The sequence below is a fragment of the Euprymna scolopes genome, chromosome 1 (assembly GCF_053919585.1).
Source record: "Euprymna scolopes isolate OS-2025 chromosome 1, ASM5391958v1, whole genome shotgun sequence".
In the NCBI taxonomy this organism is placed as follows: Eukaryota; Metazoa; Mollusca; class Cephalopoda; order Sepiida; family Sepiolidae; genus Euprymna; species Euprymna scolopes.
In genome coordinates, this window is record NC_136482.1 from 153,676,432 (window position 1) to 153,699,225 (window position 22,794).

A 22,794-nucleotide genomic window follows, 5' to 3' on the forward strand; every position below is an offset into this window, starting at 1 on the left:
GTAATTATACGGTATTCTACTAAAGAAATAAAGTACTGGAACCGTATATTACCACATATAAAAAACAAAGAAAATCTTATTCGTGACGTACATAAAAGTTATTATAACCGGAACTCACGACAGAAGATTACGTAAAATCATCGAGTAGTTTCACTTTTAAATAATAAATAAGGTAATTATACGGTATTCTACTAAAGAAATAAAGTACTGGAACCGTATATTACCACATATAAAAAACAAAGAAAATCTTATTCGTGACGTACATAAAAGTTATTATAACCGGAACTCACGACAGAAGATTACGTAAAATCATCGAGTAGTTTCACTTTTAAATAATAAATAAGGTAATTATACGGTATTCTACTAAAGAAATAAAGTACTGGAACCGTATATTACCACATATAAAAAACAAAGAAAATCTTATTCGTGACGTACATAAAAGTTATTATAACCGGAACTCACGACAGAAGATTACGTAAAATCATCGAGTAGTTTCACTTTTAAATAATAAATAAGGTAATTATACGGTATTCTACTAAAGAAATAAAGTACTGGAACCGTATATTACCACATATAAAAAACAAAGAAAATCTTATTCGTGACGTACATAAAAGTTATTATAACCGGAACTCACGACAGAAGATTACGTAAAATCATCGAGTAGTTTCACTTTTAAATAATAAATAAGGTAATTATACGGTATTCTACTAAAGAAATAAAGTACTGGAACCGTATATTACCACATATAAAAAACAAAGAAAATCTTATTCGTGACGTACATAAAAGTTATTATAACCGGAACTCACGACAGAAGATTACGTAAAATCATCGAGTAGTTTCACTTTTAAATAATAAATAAGGTAATTATACGGTATTCTACTAAAGAAATAAAGTACTGGAACCGTATATTACCACATATAAAAAACAAAGAAAATCTTATTCGTGACGTACATAAAAGTTATTATAACCGGAACTCACGACAGAAGATTACGTAAAATCATCGAGTAGTTTCACTTTTAAATAATAAATAAGGTAATTATACGGTATTCTACTAAAGAAATAAAGTACTGGAACCGTATATTACCACATATAAAAAACAAAGAAAATCTTATTCGTGACGTACATAAAAGTTATTATAACCGGAACTCACGACAGAAGATTACGTAAAATCATCGAGTAGTTTCACTTTTAAATAATAAATAAGGTAATTATACGGTATTCTACTAAAGAAATAAAGTACTGGAACCGTATATTACCACATATAAAAAACAAAGAAAATCTTATTCGTGACGTACATAAAAGTTATTATAACCGGAACTCACGACAGAAGATTACGTAAAATCATCGAGTAGTTTCACTTTTAAATAATAAATAAGGTAATTATACGGTATTCTACTAAAGAAATAAAGTACTGGAACCGTATATTACCACATATAAAAAACAAAGAAAATCTTATTCGTGACGTACATAAAAGTTATTATAACCGGAACTCACGACAGAAGATTACGTAAAATCATCGAGTAGTTTCACTTTTAAATAATAAATAAGGTAATTATACGGTATTCTACTAAAGAAATAAAGTACTGGAACCGTATATTACCACATATAAAAAACAAAGAAAATCTTATTCGTGACGTACATAAAAGTTATTATAACCGGAACTCACGACAGAAGATTACGTAAAATCATCGAGTAGTTTCACTTTTAAATAATAAATAAGGTAATTATACGGTATTCTACTAAAGAAATAAAGTACTGGAACCGTATATTACCACATATAAAAAACAAAGAAAATCTTATTCGTGACGTACATAAAAGTTATTATAACCGGAACTCACGACAGAAGATTACGTAAAATCATCGAGTAGTTTCACTTTTAAATAATAAATAAGGTAATTATACGGTATTCTACTAAAGAAATAAAGTACTGGAACCGTATATTACCACATATAAAAAACAAAGAAAATCTTATTCGTGACGTACATAAAAGTTATTATAACCGGAACTCACGACAGAAGATTACGTAAAATCATCGAGTAGTTTCACTTTTAAATAAGGTACTTTTACACTATTATACCTAAGGAATAAGGTACTTGTATAGTATTCTACCTGTATGATAAAACACTTAAAAGTCATACTGCTCAATGATTTTACGTGATATTCGGTTTTTATAACTTTTATGTACGTCACATGTAAGATTTTTCTTCGTTTTCTCATATAAGTAGAGTACTGTATAAGTACCCTATTTCTTGGGTAGAATACTGTACAAGTACCTTATTGCTTATTAAAATATATGCAGTATAGTATCCACGTGAAAATTCGAACAAACTCTTACCCGTGATTTATAGAATAGTTAGTACAATAGAAATTATGTAAACTCATCGAGTAATATTATTTTTGAATAGGAAATAAGGTACTTATACAGTAATCTACCTATATGAAAATCAAATAAAGATTTGTACAATTGATGCAGATTACCATCTAAAAATAACTTTATTTCATGTATATTTTTAGGAGTGTTCATATATGGGGTCAGTTCCGGAAATAGCTGGACAGTTTATGATCTAAAAATTACGTTCTTTCATATATATTTTTAGGAGGGGGGTATATGGAGTCAGTTCCGGAAATTTATGAAGCAGTTTATGATCTAAAAACCACTTTATTTTATATATACTTTTAGGAGGGGGTATATGGAGTCAGTCTCAGAAATGACTGAAGCAATTTACGATCTAAAAAATCACTTTATTTCTATATATTTAGAAGAGTGGAGTAGGTAGAGTTAGTCCTGGAAATGCAAGAAGCAGTTTACGATTTAAAAATAACTTTATTTCATATATACTTTTAGGAGGAGGAGGAGGAGGAGGAGGAGTGTATATGGAGGCAGTCCCGGAAATAGCCGAGGCAGTTTACGAACTAAAAATCACTTTATTTCATATATATTTTTAGGGGGGAGATTATATGGAGTCTGTCCCGGAAATTTCCGAAGCAGTTCACGATCTGAAAATAACGTTATATTTACTTTTTTTTTAGGAGAAGTGAAGGTATATGGAGCAAGTTCCAGAAATGACTGAAGCAGTTTACGATCTCAAAATCAATTTATTTCGTACATATTTTTAGGAGAGGGGTATATGGAGTCAGACCCGGAAATTACTGAAGAAGATTACGACCTGAAAATAGCCTTATTTCATATATATTTTTAGGAGGAGTCAGCCTGCGGATTAGCTGAAGCAATTTACGGTCTAAAAATCACTTTATTTTTTATATATTTTAAGAGAGTGGAGTATGCAAAGTTAGTCCCGGAAATGGCTGAAACAGTTTACGATCTTAAATCATTTTATTTCATGTATATTTTTAGGAGTGGGTTATATAGGGTCAGTTGTCGAAATGGCTGAAGCAGTTTACGATCTAAAAATCACTTTATTTCATATATATTTTTAGGAGGGGATGTATATATCGTAAAGGGCATAAGTCGTTGCTCAGTCGAAAAATACTCTTAGTTGCCTTTATAAATATTACTGTATTGTATTTGGTAAATGAGTGGGAGATACAAAATTTGTGCTTCAATTTGCCGATGTACGCAATGAATAAATGTGAATTACGATATAATATTTTAGCCCTTTTGAACTATATTTACACCTAGCATAATTAATCCCCATATTATAGTGAGAGTGAGTGGATGGGAACGGAAGGGATATAAGGAGTCTGTCACAGAAATACCTGAAGCAGTTCACGGTCTAAAAATAACTTTATTTCATATATATTTTTAAAAGAAGGATATATGGAGCCTGTCCCGGAAATAACTAAAGCAGCAGTTCACGATTTAAAAATCACTTTATTTCATATATATTTTAGGAGGGGTATAAATTGAGCTTAGGGTGCAAGGCGTTGCCCGGTTGTAAAATACTCTTAATTGCTTTTATTAATATTACTGTATTATATTTGGAAATTGAGTGTGGTTTAACTGGCCAATGTACACTATCAACAAATGTGAATTGCGATATAATATTCTATCCTTTTGGACTATTTTCATTATTAGCATAGTTTCTCTTCATATTATTGTGAAAGAGCGTGGAGAGAACGGAATTATCTGTATTCAGAAATGACTTTTTTTGTTCTAGTTGGCGTTGACCAGAAGCAATAAATATAAGAATACAGCATTATTACATTTGAAAAAGGTAAGTCCAGTATCTGAATTATGTTTTCTTCAGTACAGTAAAATAAGAGAGAGAAATGATTTAGGCCAAAGATAGAGAGAGGGTTACAGAGAAAGACGGTAGAAGGAGGAGAGAGAAAGATAAAGATAACGAGACGGCTAGAGAGAGAGAGAGAGAGAGAGAGAGAGAGAGAGAGAGAGAGAGAGAGAGAGAGAGAGAGAGAGAGAGAGAGAGAGAGATATTATAATATAAAGGGTTACACATAATTTCACTTCTATTTAATTTTATATGACCCCGAGCAACGTCGGGTATTACTGCTAGTTATAATAAATACGAGATCTGCATAAATTAAAATATCATATTTAAACGTATTTTACGATCAGTCAACGCCGAGCGCTTTTCTAGTATATATATATATATATATATATATATATATATATATATATATATAACTCGGTGTGCCCGGTCGTAAAATAAGCATTAATATTACATTTTAATTAATGCAGATTTCTTATTTGTGATAGAAAGAAATACCGTAGGTATAAAACGTAACATTAAATTCCTTTAAAAAATGAAGTAAAAAAAAGAAAAGAAACTGAGACATGTGCATGCAAGTATTATGTTTTTTTCTACACAGTTCACTTCTTCTAAGTAAAAAAAAAATACTTACGCTGAGAACAAAATAAAAACCTAAAGACAGTGAGTTAAGTATGTTAACTAGTAGGGCAGCTTGACACGATTTTTACAAGTGTTTTCAAACCTACTTATTCTTAACATAGTCAACATGTCATGTGAACGATTCACACATGCGCATTCGTAAAACAGTTAGCAAACAGATATAAGTCCGATGACACCTTTCCCACTTACCAAAATTTCAATTTTAATCCGATTAGTTGGCCTTTTCCGGATGAAAACTTATGAGAAAATGTTCCACAGTTCTTAATACTCTATGTACCAAATTTTAAGTCTTTAGATGAAATATTCGTTGAGTATATAGGTTTAGAAGTGTCCTCACACATATCTCACTCATATATATATATATATATATATATATATATATATATATATATATATATACAGAGAGAGATACAGAGACAGAGAGAGAAAGGGAAAGAGATAGAGAGATAGATGGATAGATAGATAGATAGATAGAGAAAGAGAGAGACAGAGAGAGACAAGAGAGAGAGATACAGGTAGTAGTAGAACAGATAGACAACCAAATAAAACGGTTAAGAGACGCTTAAAAAAAAATTTCTTATCAATTTGTTGAAGCTAGAGATGGAGCATCCTACCGGATGCCATACATTCACCCGTTAACTCAAACTTTAATCCCTTTTACACTTGATTCGCCGGGTATATTTGCTATGTAGTTTTTGAAATTCATTTTTATGAGTCCAGTTGTTTCTGTGAGGTGCATAGATACGTTTGTGTTTCAGTCCCGAATGAATTTACTAGCCTGACGAATTCACCCAGTAATAAAACAAACCTTTCTTCATAGTTCACATACCATATATATATATATATATATATATATATATATATATATATATATATATATATATATATATATATATATATGAGTGTGTGTGTGATCATGTAGCTGCTGCTGCCTCGTGGAGCCGTGCTTGTTGACGAAGCTGTCAGTGACAGTCACTTCTTAAAATAGCCAAACAAGATGCCGCCTTATTTTCTGTTCGTCCATCTCCTGTCTATCCAGTTTTTAAGTTGAGGTAGAGTCTCAATGAGGCAAAGGTGTGGGATGTAGAGAGTAGAGAGGACCATCGTGTAGCGTGCGTTTTCCTATTGATAATAAAAGTGTTTTCTTAGGGAAACGGATTGCACGTCATGTGGCCAATTGCAAAAGAGACTGGTCGTCCCACTCTACGTTCGAGGACCCGCATCCGCTTCCTAAACCTACAAAACACCCCCACCCAGCTTCACGGCGTTAAATCCCGAACCACCTTCGCCATTTTTTTTCTTGTTTATCATCAGGGTTGGACGAGTAGGTGAAACGTTCTTTATTCCTTTTCTAACAAGACGCGTAGAAAAAAAAATGTGTTGTGATAATGTTTCTGTTAGCGGCCGATATCGTGAAATATTTATTTCCCGCCAGATTACACTATCTTAGCGAAAATATGTATTTCACGCGGGAAACGGGTCCTGGATATGACCTTAAACTATATCCAGTGGTGAGGCCCCAGCTTGTGGGCTTTGGGAAGTGTGGAGCCACCCTTGAATTACCATTGCTCTCAGGTCCACTGTGACCTAGGGGTAGTAGTACCTATTAGGGTTCCAACTATGGGTTAAATAGAAACCGACTTGAAAACAACAAATATATTCTATTAAAAATTTTTTCTTCCGAATTAAATAACCCGAAAAGGGTTGATATGCCGTAAAACAAAAACAACCAACCAACCAACCAACCAACCAACCAACCAACCACGCGGGAAACGATGCTGATTAACAAACAAGAAATTTAACGGAAACGATGCTGATTAACAAACAAGAAATTTAACGGAAACCCTTTCTTCACTTCGACAAAAAGGATTACAATACTACAATGATTTAAAATATTCGTCGCAAACAATGCATATCGTCACTTACACAATAATGGGCTATTTGTGATCATATCTACCAAAATGAAATAGAAATCGATGTCTGTTCACATTACGCTCCTGCTTCTGCATGTCAGTACAGTATGGGAGGCAAGAAACAGGAAATGAATTCCAGAGTCTAGCAGTCAGATGGAAGAAGCTATTAGAGGAAAAGGATTTTCGGCATCTAGGGAATTAGCATTGGAATTTTGCTGCTTGATGGATTCATCGGGTTTATTTACGTCGAGGCGGGGGTGCAAGTTTATTAGCGCACATTTCATCCAAGTACTTGTAAAACAGGCGTTGAAACAAAGATTGAAGCTTGCTTGATAGTGCGAGGCTTATAAGACTGTAGACTCTTTCTTGGATCTTGTCTAAAAGTGTGAGGTAGTGGTAGATCCACCAGATCAATGCTCTATATATAGGCGACTGATTAGAAATTTAGGGTACTCTCAGGTGTGAGTAATTTTTCTTGCACTGTAAAGGGATCCCACCGGCTATGATACAACCTTAGCAATGTCTTTAATGTATTTGTTCCATTATTTGATAAAAAAAATAGCTTATTTCTATATTTATTAAACAGTAACGGGGACACTCATTATGAGTTTATACATTTAGTGTTATAGATCGACAATCTGTGTCACTTGATAGAATCTAAAGGTTTATTTAAAGAAGGTTTGCATACTTAAAAATGATATTTTTTAAATTAAAACGTGACAAGATTAAAAATCTATTCCTGACTGAAATTTTACGAACTAAAAAATTGCCTTTTACAACTGAAACATTGCGTGCAAAAATGCTGAAATGTGACAGATAAAAAAATTATTTATTACGGACTCTTATCCTCATATTTCCTAGTTGTTTTTTTCACGAGGTTTCGGCCAACTATTCCTCTGGCCTTCGTCAGGTGGTAACCGCGACGGGATATGAACTCTGAATCTCCTAACTTCATTCTCAGCAATTACTGCCATCCATAATTGCTGTTGTCTCACCACGTTTTGGCCGAGTAAGCCTCTAGCCGGCTTTGGGTAGGATTGAAACCGCTGTCTTCAGGCAATTCTCACCTGGAACCTTAGAGATTCAACGCCTCTATCTACTGCGCCATGGACCCCAAAGGGGTGATCAAGGTTGGATTTTTTGATCTTATAAATCCACGTTTACTCATTATCTGATATTCCATGGTTTGGTCCGCACCGAATGGTATATGTATTATATAACTGGAATTCTTTACTGAGATGAGTATCATTTATATTAATTTATTATTACGGACTATTATTCTCATCTTTATTAGTTGCTGTTTCACGACGTTTCGGCCAACTATTTCTCTGGTCTTCGTCAGGTGGTAACCGCGACGGGATAGGAACTTCAAATCTCCTAACTGGATTCTTAGCAATCACTGCCATCCGTAGTTGTTGTCGTCTCACCACGTTTTTGGCCAAGTTAGCCTCTGTCCGGCTTTGGGTAGTATTGAAACCGCTATCTGCAGACAGTTCTCCTCTGGAACCGTAGATATTCAACAATATATATACCGAATGGTATATATATTATCTTAATTGCTGAGAATGAAGTTAGGAGATTAGGAGTTCCTATCACGTCGCGGTTACCACCTGACGAAGGTCAGAGGAATAGTTGGCCGAAACGCCGTGAAACAACAACTAAGAAAGACGAGAATAATAGCCCGCAATAAATAAATTAATAAATAATACTCATCTCAATAATGAATTCCAATTAAAATAATAAAAATATACTATTTATAACGGAAGCGTGACAGATCAAATAAAATGTTATTTCCACATGTAGAATGATAGACGAAAGGAAATGATTTTTCGAACTAAACCGCAATTGACTCAAGATGTACTATTTCTACATAAAACATGGGAAATCCTCTGGCGCATCTGATTTTGGCAAATATTTTTGGGAGACTTGCAACAAAGTGATACACACTTTAAATTACCAGAAAATAGAACAATTAGCATAATTTAAAAAATAGTTGTTCAAATTCCATAAAAATCAATGAAATAAGGCAACTTGTTTTGCTCTTCCAGGGTACCAAATATTACTACTCTGCGTTTCATAGCAATTTCAAAACTAAAAATATATTGACCTGCAATAAAGCGATAGACAGGGTTTATATGCAAATGTATTTTCAATTTTCTTTTCAAACCTAATTTTTTTAATACATGTACAGAATTGCAATTATACTGCAAAAGAACTCTAGTTGTCCGAAAAATATGTTGATTTATTTTTAAAAAATGTCAATAAATTTGAAAAAGATATTTTACAAAAAAAAAAAAAAAAAAAAAAAAAAAAAACTAAAGCGATTATAAAAAGAAATATATTGCTTGCATTAAAAAGGAGAAATAAATAACATCATGGAATATTTTCTCATGTAGAGATTCCTCGGGACATCACTCTACGCAGATAAAAAGATTAGGAAACACTGGTATAGAATCATCCATCAAATGGAAATTAAATTATTAACAACTACCAGACTTCACGATGATCGCTCGCACATTCATTGAAGAAATTTAGTATAATTTATCAGAAATAAACAGAATCTAGTATACTTTATCAGAAATAAACAGAATCTAATATACTTTATCAGAAATAAACAGAATCTAGTATACTTTATCAGAAATAAACAGAATCTAGTATAATTTATCAGAAATAAACAGAATCTAGTATACTTTATCAGAAATAAACAAAATCTAGTATGCTTTATCGGCAATAAACAGAATCTAGTATACTTTATCAGAAATAAACAGAATCTAGTATACTTTATCAGAAATAAACAGAATCTAGTATACTTTATCAGAAATAAACAGAATCTAGTATACTTTATCAGAAATAAGCAGAATCTAGTATACTTTATCAGAAATAAACAGAATCTAGTATACTTTATCAGAAATAAACAGAATCTAGTATACTTTATCAGAAATAAACAGAATCTAATATACTTTATCAGAAATAAACAGAATCTAGTATACTTTATCAGAAATAAACAGAATCTAGTATACTTAATCAGAAATAAACAGAATCTAATATACTTCATCAGAAATAAACAGAATCTAGTATACTTTATCAGAAATAAACAGAATCTAGTATACTTTATAAGAAATAAACAGAATCTAGTATATTTTATCAGAAATAAACAGAATCTAGTATACTTTATCAGAAATAAACAGAATCTAGTATACTTTATCAGAAATAAACAAAATCTAGTATACTTTATCAGAAATAAACAGAATCTAGTATACTTCATCGGAAATAAACAGAATCTAATATACTTTATCAGAAATAAACAGAATCTAGTATACTTTATCAGAAATAAACAGAATCTAGTATACTTTATCAGAAATAAACAGAATCTAGTATACTTTATCAGAAATAAAAAAAATCTAGTATGCTTTATCGGCAATAAACAGAATCTAGTATACTTTATCAGAAATAAACAGAATCTAGTATACTTTATCAGAAATAAACAGAATCTAGTATACTTTATCAGAAATAAACAGAATCTAGTATACTTTATCAGAAATAAACAGAATCTAATATACTTTATCAGAAATAAACAGAATCTAGTATACTTTATCAGAAATAAACAGAATCTAGTATAATTTATCAGAAATAAACAGAATCTAGTATACTTTATCAGAAATAAACAGAATCTAATATACTTTATCAGAAATAAACAGAATATAGTATACTTTATCAGAAATAAACAGAATCTAGTATACTTTATCAGAAATAAACAGAATCTGGTATACTTTATCAGAAATAAACAGAATCTAATATACTTTATCAGAAATAAACAGAATCTAGTATACTTTTTCAGAAATAAAAAGAATCTAGTATACTTTATCAGAAATGAACAGAATCTAGTATATTTTATCAGAAATAAACAGAATCTAGTATACTTTATCAGAAATAAACAGAATCTAGTATACTTTATCAGAAATAAACAGAATCTACTATACTTTATCAGAAATAAACAGAATCTAGTATACTTTATCAGAAATAAACAGAATCTAGTATACTTTATCAGAAATAAACAGAATCTAGTATACTTTATAAGAAATAAAGAAAATCTAGTATACTTTATCAGAAATAAACAGAATCTAGTATACTTTATCAGAAATAAACAGAATTTAGTATACTTCATCGGAAATAAACAGAATCTAGTATACTTTATCAGAAATAAACAGAATCTAGTATACTTTATCAGAAATAACAGAATCTAGTATACTTTATAAGAAATAAACAGAATCTAGTATACTTCATCGGAAATAAACAGAATCTAGTATACTTTATCAGAAATAAACAGAATCTAGTATACTTCATCGGAAATAAACAGAATCTAGTATACTTTATAAGAAATAAACAAAATCTAGTATACTTTATCAGAAATAAACAGAATCTAGTATACTTTATAAGAAATAAACAGAATCTAGTATACTTCATCGGAAATAAACAGAATCTAGTATATTTTTTCAGAAATAAACAGAATCTAGTATACTTTATCAGAAATAAACAGAATCTAGTATATTTTATCAGAAATAAATAGAATCTAGTATACTTTATCAGAAATAAACAGAATCTAGTATATTTTATCAGAAATAAACAGAATCTAGTATACTTTATCAGAAATAAACAGAATCTAGTATACTTTATCAGAAATAAACAAAATCTAGTATACTTTATCAGAAATAAGCAGAATCTAATATACTTTATCAGAAATAAACAGAATCTAGTATACTTTATCAGAAATAAACAAAATCTAGTATTCTTTATCAGAAATAAACAGAATCTAATATACTTTATAAGAAATAAACAGAATCTTGTATACTTTATCAGAAATAAACAGAATCTAGTATACTTTATTAGAAATAAACAGAATCTAGTATACTTTATCAGAAATAAGGAGAATCTAGTATACTTTATCAGAAATAAGCAGAATCTAATATACTTTATCAGAAATAAACAGAATCTAGTATACTTTATCAGGAATAAACAAAATCTAGTATTCTTTATCAGAAATAAACAGAATCTAATATACTTTATAAGAAATAAACAGAATCTTGTATACTTTATCAGAAATAAACAGAATCTAGTATACTTTATTAGAAATAAACAGAATCTAGTATACTTTATCAGAAATAAGGAGAATCTAGTATACTTTATCAGAAATAAGCAGAATCTAATATACTTTATCAGAAATAAACAGAATCTAGTATACTTTATCAGAAATAAACAAAATCTAGTATTCTTTATCAGAAATAAACAGAATCTAATATACTTTATAAGAAATAAACAGAATCTTGTATACTTTATCAGAAATAAACAGAATCTAGTATACTTTATTAGAAATAAACAGAATCTAGTATACTTTATCAGAAATAAACAGAATCTAGTATACTTTATCAGAAATAAACAGAATCTAGTATACTTTATCAGAAATAAACAGAATCTAGTATACTTTATAAGAAATAAACAGAATCTAGTATACTTTATCAGAAATAAACAGAATCTAGTATACTTTATCAGATATAAACAAAATCTAGTATACTTTATCAGAAATAATCAGAATCTAGTATACTTTATCAGAAATAAACAAAATCTAGTATACTTCATCAGAAATAAACAGAATCTAGTATACTTTATCAGAAATAAATAAAATCTAGTATACTGTATCAGAAATAAACATAATCTAATATACTTTATCAGAAATAAACAGAATCTAGTATACTTTATCAGAAATAAATAGTATCTAATATACTTTATCAGAAATAAACAGAATCTAGTATACTTCATCGGAAATAAATAGTATCTAATATACTTTATCAGAAATAAACAAAATCTAGTATACTTTATCAGAAATAAACAGAATCTAGTATACTTTATCAGAAATAAACAAAATCTAGTATACTTTATCAGAAATAAACAGAATCTAGTATACTTTATCAGAAATAAACAAAATCTAGTATACTTTATCAGAAATAAACAGAATCTAGTATATTTTATCAGAAATAAACAAAATCTAGTATACTTTATCAGAAATAAACAGAATCTAGTATACTTTATCAGAAATAAACAGAATCTAGTATACTTTATCAGAAATAAACAGAATCTAGTATACTTTATCAGAAATAAATAGTATCTAATATACTTTATCAGAAATAAACAGAATCTAGTATACTTTATCAGAAATAAACAGAATCTAGTATACTTGATCGGAAAACTCTTACTCGTAATATAACACTGTTCAGTTTATTACTTGGTCTCTAGGGACCACAAGTGCATTTTTACAGCAAATTCGGTGTGTAGCGTCAAAAGTCGGCGTAGAAAAACTGCTTATATTCGTTGAAAGCAAACATATAGCATTTTGTTTGTTACATAGTATCGCCATGATGTATTGAAACCATGTAATTGAATTATGGGAAGGTGGATGATTTTTAAATTTTTAGAAAACGTTGTATTTTGATGTTATGTCAGCATAGCAGTATGTAGAAACGTTTCATATTTTGGACATTTTCATGTAATCGATCGCCAAACATTTGTAGCTGATTTTGATATCGATGACATCGGATTTCAAACTGATGCTGGTCAAATTAGAATTATTAACTAGAGGAAGCATTGATGCCCAGCAGTCAATATCAACGATGATGACAAACTTAAATCTAGCACCTCCAGTAATTAGGCTTCAGTATCGCAGCATTACCATACCAAAAACTTTGAGTGAAAATGGGTGTAAATTCAAATTGAGAAATATATTATTGTTTATATATTTCGTTCAGTAAAGCGTACGAATGCTTTGTAGCTAAAATAATATCCAAGTTATGTTTAATGACCGTATATCTAAATAATATGGAAGTGTAGATAAAATATCGCCACTGTGTAGTGAGATAAAGCCAAAATTGTATGGTTGCTTTCCTTTATTACTTACAAGAAATATTTTCCTCGACCGATTACTATTATTAATAGTAATCCTCGGGAGTTTCCAACATTCAAAATGACTGATCTAACATTAACCCGTAAGTTGCTGACTTTTCTTCACAAAACTATCTGTTTTTTTTGTTGTTGTGTATATTTTGATTATTGCTCATCGTAGTTATTTTAAAAGTATACTGAGTAAATGTAATCAAATATATGCATGTTTAAGCCTGATTGATTCAAAGGATAATGACTGGTTTTCAAACAAACTTCAAACATACGATGTAACATTTTATGCGTTACTCAATGTTTACACATCCTCACTTACGCAAATGCGCACTTTTGCGCATGTGCGCTTTCGTCAATGGGCAACCAAGAAAACAAATCAACAAAACAAAGTCTTTTTACATACGTGCACGTTTTATGTTTTTTTTTTACAAACGAGTAACCACTTATCAAGGCCGAAAGGCCACTCGAGGATAAAAGTTAATGAGTGTACGGTGTCAATGGAAAAATATACTAACCGTTAGTAGCGAATATTTGGTAAATTGGATTACTTAAGGGGACGGCTCATCAAAAACTTGTTCATGTTGGACACGGAGACAACCATATTGAAGTCGGTTGGAAAGTATGGAAAAAGGAACAGAGTTCCACAGGCGTGCAGTTCCAGGAAAGAAACTTTGTTTATGGAATTTTCGTTTAGGTTTAGGCACAGATAAAGAGTGGAGGAAATTATTGATAGTAGTTTTAGTTAGACAAGTGTTTTTCGTAAAAGTCAAGCAAAGGGGAGGCATAGATTAGATCTCAGACGAGCACTTGTCATGAAAATAAGGATAAAGCAGAGACAGGCTCGCAACGTCTCTTCTGTGGGAAAGAGGTTGCAGGGAAGAGAAAAGGGCATCTCCCATTAGGCTACGAAGTTTATTTTGAACTGTCAAGGTAGGATAAGCTGCTTCTAGAAGCTTCTGCCTATATGTGCAACAGTACTTTATGCTTGGACGTACTTGGCTCTTACACAGGTAGAGAATTGCATTAGCAGTGAGATGTCTACTGGAGCAGTAGAATGATCCCACAATTATTTCAGCAGGCTTGGCAACAGATTTGATGTTCGTTTTCCATCTTAGATCAGAAGTAAAGGTCAGAGTCCGAAGCTTGTCAGACGAGAGCCATTCATTTGCTGATTTTCATTCTTTTTATCGTCTTTTCCCACGTGATTGTTGATCTTTTTTTTTAACTAAAGACACATCATGCATGGAAAGACAATAGACAAGTGCTGAGGTTTTCAAGCCTTTTATTTGGAAGCTTAACTCATTAGGGATTAGACTACGTAAATTATTTCTTACTTAATTTTCTTAACTTATTTTTTCTAAATTAGTCTTAATAATAGTGACACACAGGCAGAGTTTCGCGGCAACATTTTGGCCTTTTGGCTCGGAACAAAGTGTAGCATCTGTTCTGATACTACACTTCACCTTTTCTGTCCTCAGTAGAGGAGAGATCCTTCATAACTGAGGCAATTTTATTTTTGTTCCTATCAAGAGTGCCCCCTTTTTTGGGAGTTGGATTCCCCTCCCACATTAAAAACTGACCTTTTGTCTGCTTTGCCCTCGTGGGAAGGCAAGTAAATAGGAACGTTCCCTTAGATTTCTACATGGTCGAGCACATCTTATCTGTCCCGCTTTCTGACCGACTCCGACTGACTTTTAAAAATCATTTTGTTTCTCTCCTCGAAGGTGTGATGCTCTCTTGCATTTCGAGGTCCTGGATATGACCTTAAACTATATTCAGTGGTGAGGTCCCAGCTTGCGGGCTTTGGGGAGTGTGGAGCCACCCTTTAATTGCCATTGCTCTCAGATCAACTCTCACCCGGAGTGGTAGTACCTGTTAAATAGACAAACCGACTTGAAAACAACAAATATGAGTTAAATAGAAACCGACTTGAAAACAACAAATATATTCGATTAAAAAATCTTTCTTCAAAATCTTTGGATTCAGCATTAAATAACCTGAAAAGGGTTGATATGCTGTAAAACAAAAACAAATCTTGTATTTCGACACTCGCATTTCTAGCGCAGACAAAATCTCGGGAGCTAACTTTTGATCTTTCGTTTCTATTACGCCATCTGCAGTTTACTGAACCTGTTTCCGTTTGGCGCCAAATTACTCTGACATGGACCTATGTAATCCTCGTCGAACTTATTACTAGCTAACATAATCTTTACTTACTGGCGTAAGGTCCGAATATATAACAATGTGACTAAGGTAGTGTCATAGGTCATGTTAAATTGACTTATGAAATAACTAAAAAAATATCAATCAAACAATGTCATGTAAGAAATTCATTTCAGAAAAATCTGCCATATAAAAGAACACTAAAATAGCATTCGTTTTTGTTATCAATAAAACTGTCGCGCATTTTGTAATTTAATCGTCGCCCTTTTGTTTTAAAAGCGAAACTAATGAAATAAAAGCAAACGAAATGATTTTAGACGAAATCAACGATTTAATAAAACAGTTTCAGTAATCTCCAAACAAACCGCGTAATAACAGGACATCGGCTCAAAAATCAACAAACTCCAAACAAAACGAAACTTTTTGCTCTTATATTTTTTCTTTTCGAGACAAACATTAATAAAGGGATAGAGTAAATAAAAGAAAAAAATTCAAACAAGTGAAAGGACATGCCCTGTTTCAACTTATATATGTGTGTGTTTGTATGTGTGTGTATACAAGTATGCATTGGTGTGCGTATGCGCGAAAAGCAAAACAAACAAGTATCAAAAGTTGACAAACCATATAAACATTGATCAATGTTAAACGACAATGTAAACTATCATCTATGGGTGACATGGACAGGCGGATATATATATATATATATATATATATATATATAATATATATATATATATATATATATATATATATATAAAGTAATTGACATACAGAATTGTTTCGCTGTATCACAGCTCATCAGTGCGGCTAGACTAGCAACTACCTCAAGCCAGGATTGAAAGATGACCGACCGTCTAGGCTATGGTCAGTGCTTCTCACGACACACACACACACACACACACACACACACACACAAATACACACACAAATACACACACATACACACTCATATATATATATATATATATATATATATATATATATATATATATATATAGAACACTTTTGATTTGGCAAAGAGTGCCCTAGACCTCAGATCTTGTGGGGTCTTTTATTTCATATACCATCATAAATATATTTGATAGTAGAGATATCGGCCTATATAGAAGGGAAGAATTATCTCTAATAAAAAATCTCAACAAGGTCAAGGGAAAAAACTTAAAAAAAATAATCATGGAAATGAAAAAAAAAATCACTTTTCAGATGACACATTAAATTTAAATGAAAATACTTACAAGCCATATATAAAAGAATAACGCCAATGCACTATGCATAAATTCCCAGTCCAATCACTCACCTACAATTATAAAACAGATTCCTAATTCTATCGAACGTAGGCTATGCAATAACTCTGGCAAAGAAAATATATTTAAGTAGTCAAGCGACATTTACAACATAGAAATAAAAATAGTGTCTAATAAAATAACGAAATTACATATTTGCAACAGGACACCAATAATTATGATAATATAAGATATAAGATAAAGAAATATAATGTTGTATACACCGCCCTATATTAAGATTCTAAATACTAAACCTTAGCAAGAAATTTCTAAATCTTATAAAAACACTTCTACTTGCACAAATATCCAATAAACATAATCTAAAATTGTCTTAAAGTTTCTTTGAAAACATAAAAATGAAAATTTATGCACAAAATAATAACTTAACAGTTTAGAAAAAATAATAACAAAATCTGTAAAGAATTGACAAGTATAGCGAGAAAAATATACTGGAAATGTTACTTTCTTCAGATGCTGCACTTCCATTTTTTGTTCTCTTTCGGTGGAGGAGAAATCCTTCACGACTGAGACAATTTTTATTTTTGTACCTTTTCTCCACGTTAAAAAAAACGACCCTGGTGTCTAACTCTGTCCCGTGGGGAGGCATAGTAAATAGGTACATTAGGGGCGAGAATGTTTTTGTTGTATTGAAGTGTGGAGACAGTTGCCTTAGTGTTATGATAATATAATATGATTCATGTCAATTAATCTTGACTTTAGATAAGCCTCGTACACGGGCTACAATTAATCTTGACTTTAGATAAGCCTCGTACAAGGGATACAATCAATCTTGATTCTAGATAAGCCTCGTACAAGGGATACAATTAATCTTGATTTTAGATAAGCCTCGTACAAGGGATACAATTAATCTTGACTTTAGATAAGCCTCGTACAAGGGATACAATTAATTTTGACTTTAGATAAGCCTCGTACACGGGCTACAATTAATTTTGACTTTAGATAAGCCTCGTACAAGGGATACAATTAATCTTGACTTTAGATAAGCCTCGTACAAGGGATACAATCAATCTTGATTCTAGATAAGCCTCGTACAAGGGATACAATCAATCTTGATTTTAGATAAGCCTCGTACAAGGGATACAGTTAATCTTGATTTTAGATAAGCCTCGTACACGGGCTACAATTAATTTTGACTTTAGATAAGCCTCGTACAAGGGATACAATCAATCTTGATTTTAGATAAGCCTCGTACAAGGGATACAATCAATCTTGATTTTAGATAAGCCTCGTACAAGGGATACAATCAATCTTGACTTTAGATAAGCCTCGTACAAGGGATACAATTAATTTTGACTTTAGATAAGCCTCGTACAAGGGATACAATTACTATTGACTTTAGATAAGCCTCGTACAAGGGATACAGAATTGCCCTTACGAAAATTCGTAGTTAGATTTAGTTCCTACCAATGTCTTACACACTTGAATACTATGTAACGTCAGAGCGCTTATGATCTTTTTAAGCATTATAAATACAAATAAAACAATGATAAATTAGTGCTGTGGAGTACAAATAACCCCTATTTGAGAACTAAGTGGAATCAACCAGTCCTATGAATACCACTGGTTTCAGAGACTAAATGGAGACATTCATACTGTGCTTATCCGCATGCTTCGAACACGTTCCTCTCATACGACTTTAATGGCCCCTGTATTCTTTATGATAAATATATAGTATATTTTATACACTTTACACTACTTGTGGTTTCTTTTATTTGCGACCCATAGCACGGGTCTATAACAATTAGTTAAATTATTAAAATGTTCTTAATAATTATATCGCATGTATTATTTGCAATTTTCCTTGTTATCAACATGTAATACTTCCTGGCGTCTTCCCAGAATACCAGTGTTATATACCTCTTTTGATAACCATTACAAATAAATATGCGTTATCGAGAAAAAAGTAGTAAGTCACTAAGTAGAACAAAATATAACTACAAATAGTAATTATACAAGCATTAATAGCACAACTAGAAATAAAAAGACGTTCATAATAACGAGTTGTAACTGTAGAACTTGTTCATTTTGACCATTACAAAATTAATATCTTACCAAAAGCATTTTTACCAAGTCAGGATATTTGACAAAGAAAGTCTGAATAATAAAAAGTACTACGTGGGTATGACCTTCCCAATTTTAAAACCAGATATTACGACCAGAAAAGCACATTAATTAACAAAACGAAAAAAAAAAAAAAAAAAAAGAAAACGCCAAAAAGAAAACAGCACTAACAGCCCATTACTAAAATCTCAAAGAAAACGAACGCTCGCCAATAATTAAGTGATACGATAAGCCAGTATCTGTAAGGATTTAAGCGACCCGTGTGAAATATATCTCCAAATAAACAATATGAAATTCTAAATTTTAAATGTCCCAAATCTATTAAACTGTAGAAGTTAAATGATATAGAACAAACTTTATAACAATACATAAAAGTAAAATTAATGTATTAACTAAACTAAGATAGAAACCTATTTCTAGTACGCATGCGTGAAAAAAGGTTTACGTATTAATTCGATACACTCACAAACGGGTGTACCACCTCTATATAACACAAAACAAAAGGAGAAGCAAAATCAGTAGAACATTTTTTTGAGAGAAACCCTTCAATTGGCTAACGAAAACATAAACCTTTTGGAGAGAAATAACATAGAATCTGAATAATTAACCAGTGAAGTTAAACACTCCAGTTGATTTATAAAACACACGGTAATACGCATTTCATGGCTGACAATTCCGTATGGAGAAGAACCGCAGAAGCATGTGTGTTCAATAAATACCACAAATATATTTTTATAACATTATATATATATATATATATATATATATATATATATATATATATATATATATATATATATATATATATAGTGTTATAATGGAATAATTCCAGAGGAAATCCGGGTATGAGAGCTCAATGTGGTAAACAGAGCAATAACATAAAAATATAACACGGAGATTACATAATTGTCGATGCAATAATTTATTTCAACCTTATGGTATTTTCAAGCATCTAAACCAGACAATTACATTTTTGATACAGTATCAAAAATGTAATTGTCTGGTTTAGATGCTTGAAAATATCATAAGGTTGAAATAAATTATTGCATCGACAATTATGTAATCTCTCTCTCTCTCTCTCTCTCTCTCTCTCTCTCTCTATATATATATATATATATATATATATATATATATATATATATATATATATATATGAAATTTATTATTGTGAGTCCAGAATGAGTTTACATATTGTTTCAGCTAGAGGAAGATCCTCCAAAAGAGGAAATATCCAACTAGCATCGTCAGAATTCATAGATGGACATTTTGTTTTGTTATTTTGTTTTGTTTTGTGATACGTTTCGAATGAATTCAATTATTTACGACATTTTCACCTAAATGCAGGTTGGGAATAATTTTCCTTTTTTTTTTTTATATTTAGCCACTCTGATGAGTCGTAGACGACGAAACACGTGTCAGCAGATAATTATACTTTAAAAACAATATATATATATATATGTATATATACATACATATATACATATATATATATGAACGTATATGTACATATATGTCTGCATGTGTTTGTGTACGTGTATGAATATATAATACAAATACAATATATTTGGGTAAATAAATGCAATTATATCTAAAATACAAGGGAACTAACTGTTAAATGGTGATTTACCCCCCGCTGACTGGACCGATTAACGTAAAAATTTGTCTCCTAGCATACAAAGTAATTGTTAATTGAACTCTTATAAACTTAAAGTATATTGATTTATTTGTATTTGATGTACAATTATATATATATATATATATATATATATATATATATATATATATATATATATATATATATATATATATATATATACACTAGCATTACAGCCCGGTGTTGGCCGGGTGTTTGGATGTGTATGTTGAGCAAAAAAAAAAAGTGGTAGTAGGAAGGCAGGCTTGAACCCGTACCGCGAAGGAGGAAAAGAACGGAGGAAAAAACCTGACGTTTTTGCGGTTACGATCACCGCCAAACCTGAAGTGACTTATTTTTAAATTAAAGGTTAGACAATAGAAAGGAGAGGATGACTTTCAAAAATATTGGCGAAAAAAGCGACCCCCCTGTATAAAAGTGCCTTATTGAAGGTGAAGATATTAATGTTTTTAGCCAATTTTTCGATATTTGTCGTCTGAAAGGTCAAACTTTAAAACGATACTGATCTTGGTAAAATCCGTCGCCTCCGTCGAAAGTTTTAGGCAGACATGCAAGCATACATACATACATACATACATTTATATATTGGTAACTAAAAATTTTCGACCCAAACTGATGAAAAAGCTTGCCCTATCTCTGAATACCATTTATGTAAAATTTCAAATGTTTAGACCAGAAATTGCCTGAGTAATTTGGTAGAGACCGCAGAGGTCAATTTTTTAAAAAACTTTGACCCCTATTATGACCCCTTAAAATTTATTGTTTTCGGCTCAAATAAAGTTATTAAGTTGGATCCATGTCCAATGAACTATATCTAAAATTTCAAGTGATTAGACCCAAAATTGTCGGAGGAGTTTGGTAGAGTTCTCAAAAGTCAAATCGTTGAACTTTGACCCTTTAGCAGCCAAAAAAAAAAAAACGGATCACAAAGATTTTTCCAAATCTCAGTACCCTGTATATAAAATCTCGAGTCTGTAGACTTAAAATTGACAAAGTTATTGCGTACGGAAATGTACACACACACACACATAGACACACAGACATGTTCACTTATATATATATATATATATATATATATATATATATATATATATATATATATATATATATATAGTCTAAAGAAGCTTTGAATATAAAAATGCAAAAATAAAAATAAAGAATGTAGTTTAGATTCCCGGAAGGAAAAAAAAAATAATTTTAACCTATCGCAGACTAAGCACCTACATATATATATATATATATATCTGTGGAAATATATTTTATTTCCTTACAATATATACTAATCCTTATTTAAGAAGCTCAATGTAATTACAGTGCAATATAGTAAATAAATGACAAAAGACTATATTCCAAAGTTCATGATGTTGACCATCTTATAATTTATTCCTTTAATTCATTTGACATTGTAAATGTCCACTGAATTAAAGGAATAAATTATAAGATATTCTACATCATGGACTTTGGAATATAGTCTTTTGTCATTTATTCACCACACACACACACGCACACACACACACACACACACACACACACACACACACACACACACACACACACACACACACACACACACACACACACACACACACACATATATACCAGTATAATATATATATATATATGTATACTTATAGTTAATTATATATATATATATATATTTATATTTATTTGAGGGTAAACACTTACATATGGTCGCTACAAATAACCATCTGTCTCAGTCAATGAAACTTCCTCTCGATTCCACAAAGAAAAAAAATAATTGTATTTAATAATATTTAAAAAACTATTTGGCTATTTGTAGCGGCCATATCTAACTGTTTACCCTCAAATAAAAAAATATGGAAGGGGACGCCTCTATAAAAGGTGAGATAAACAAAGCTCATCCAAAGACCATCTGACTGTCAAACCGCGGGCAGTCGATCTCC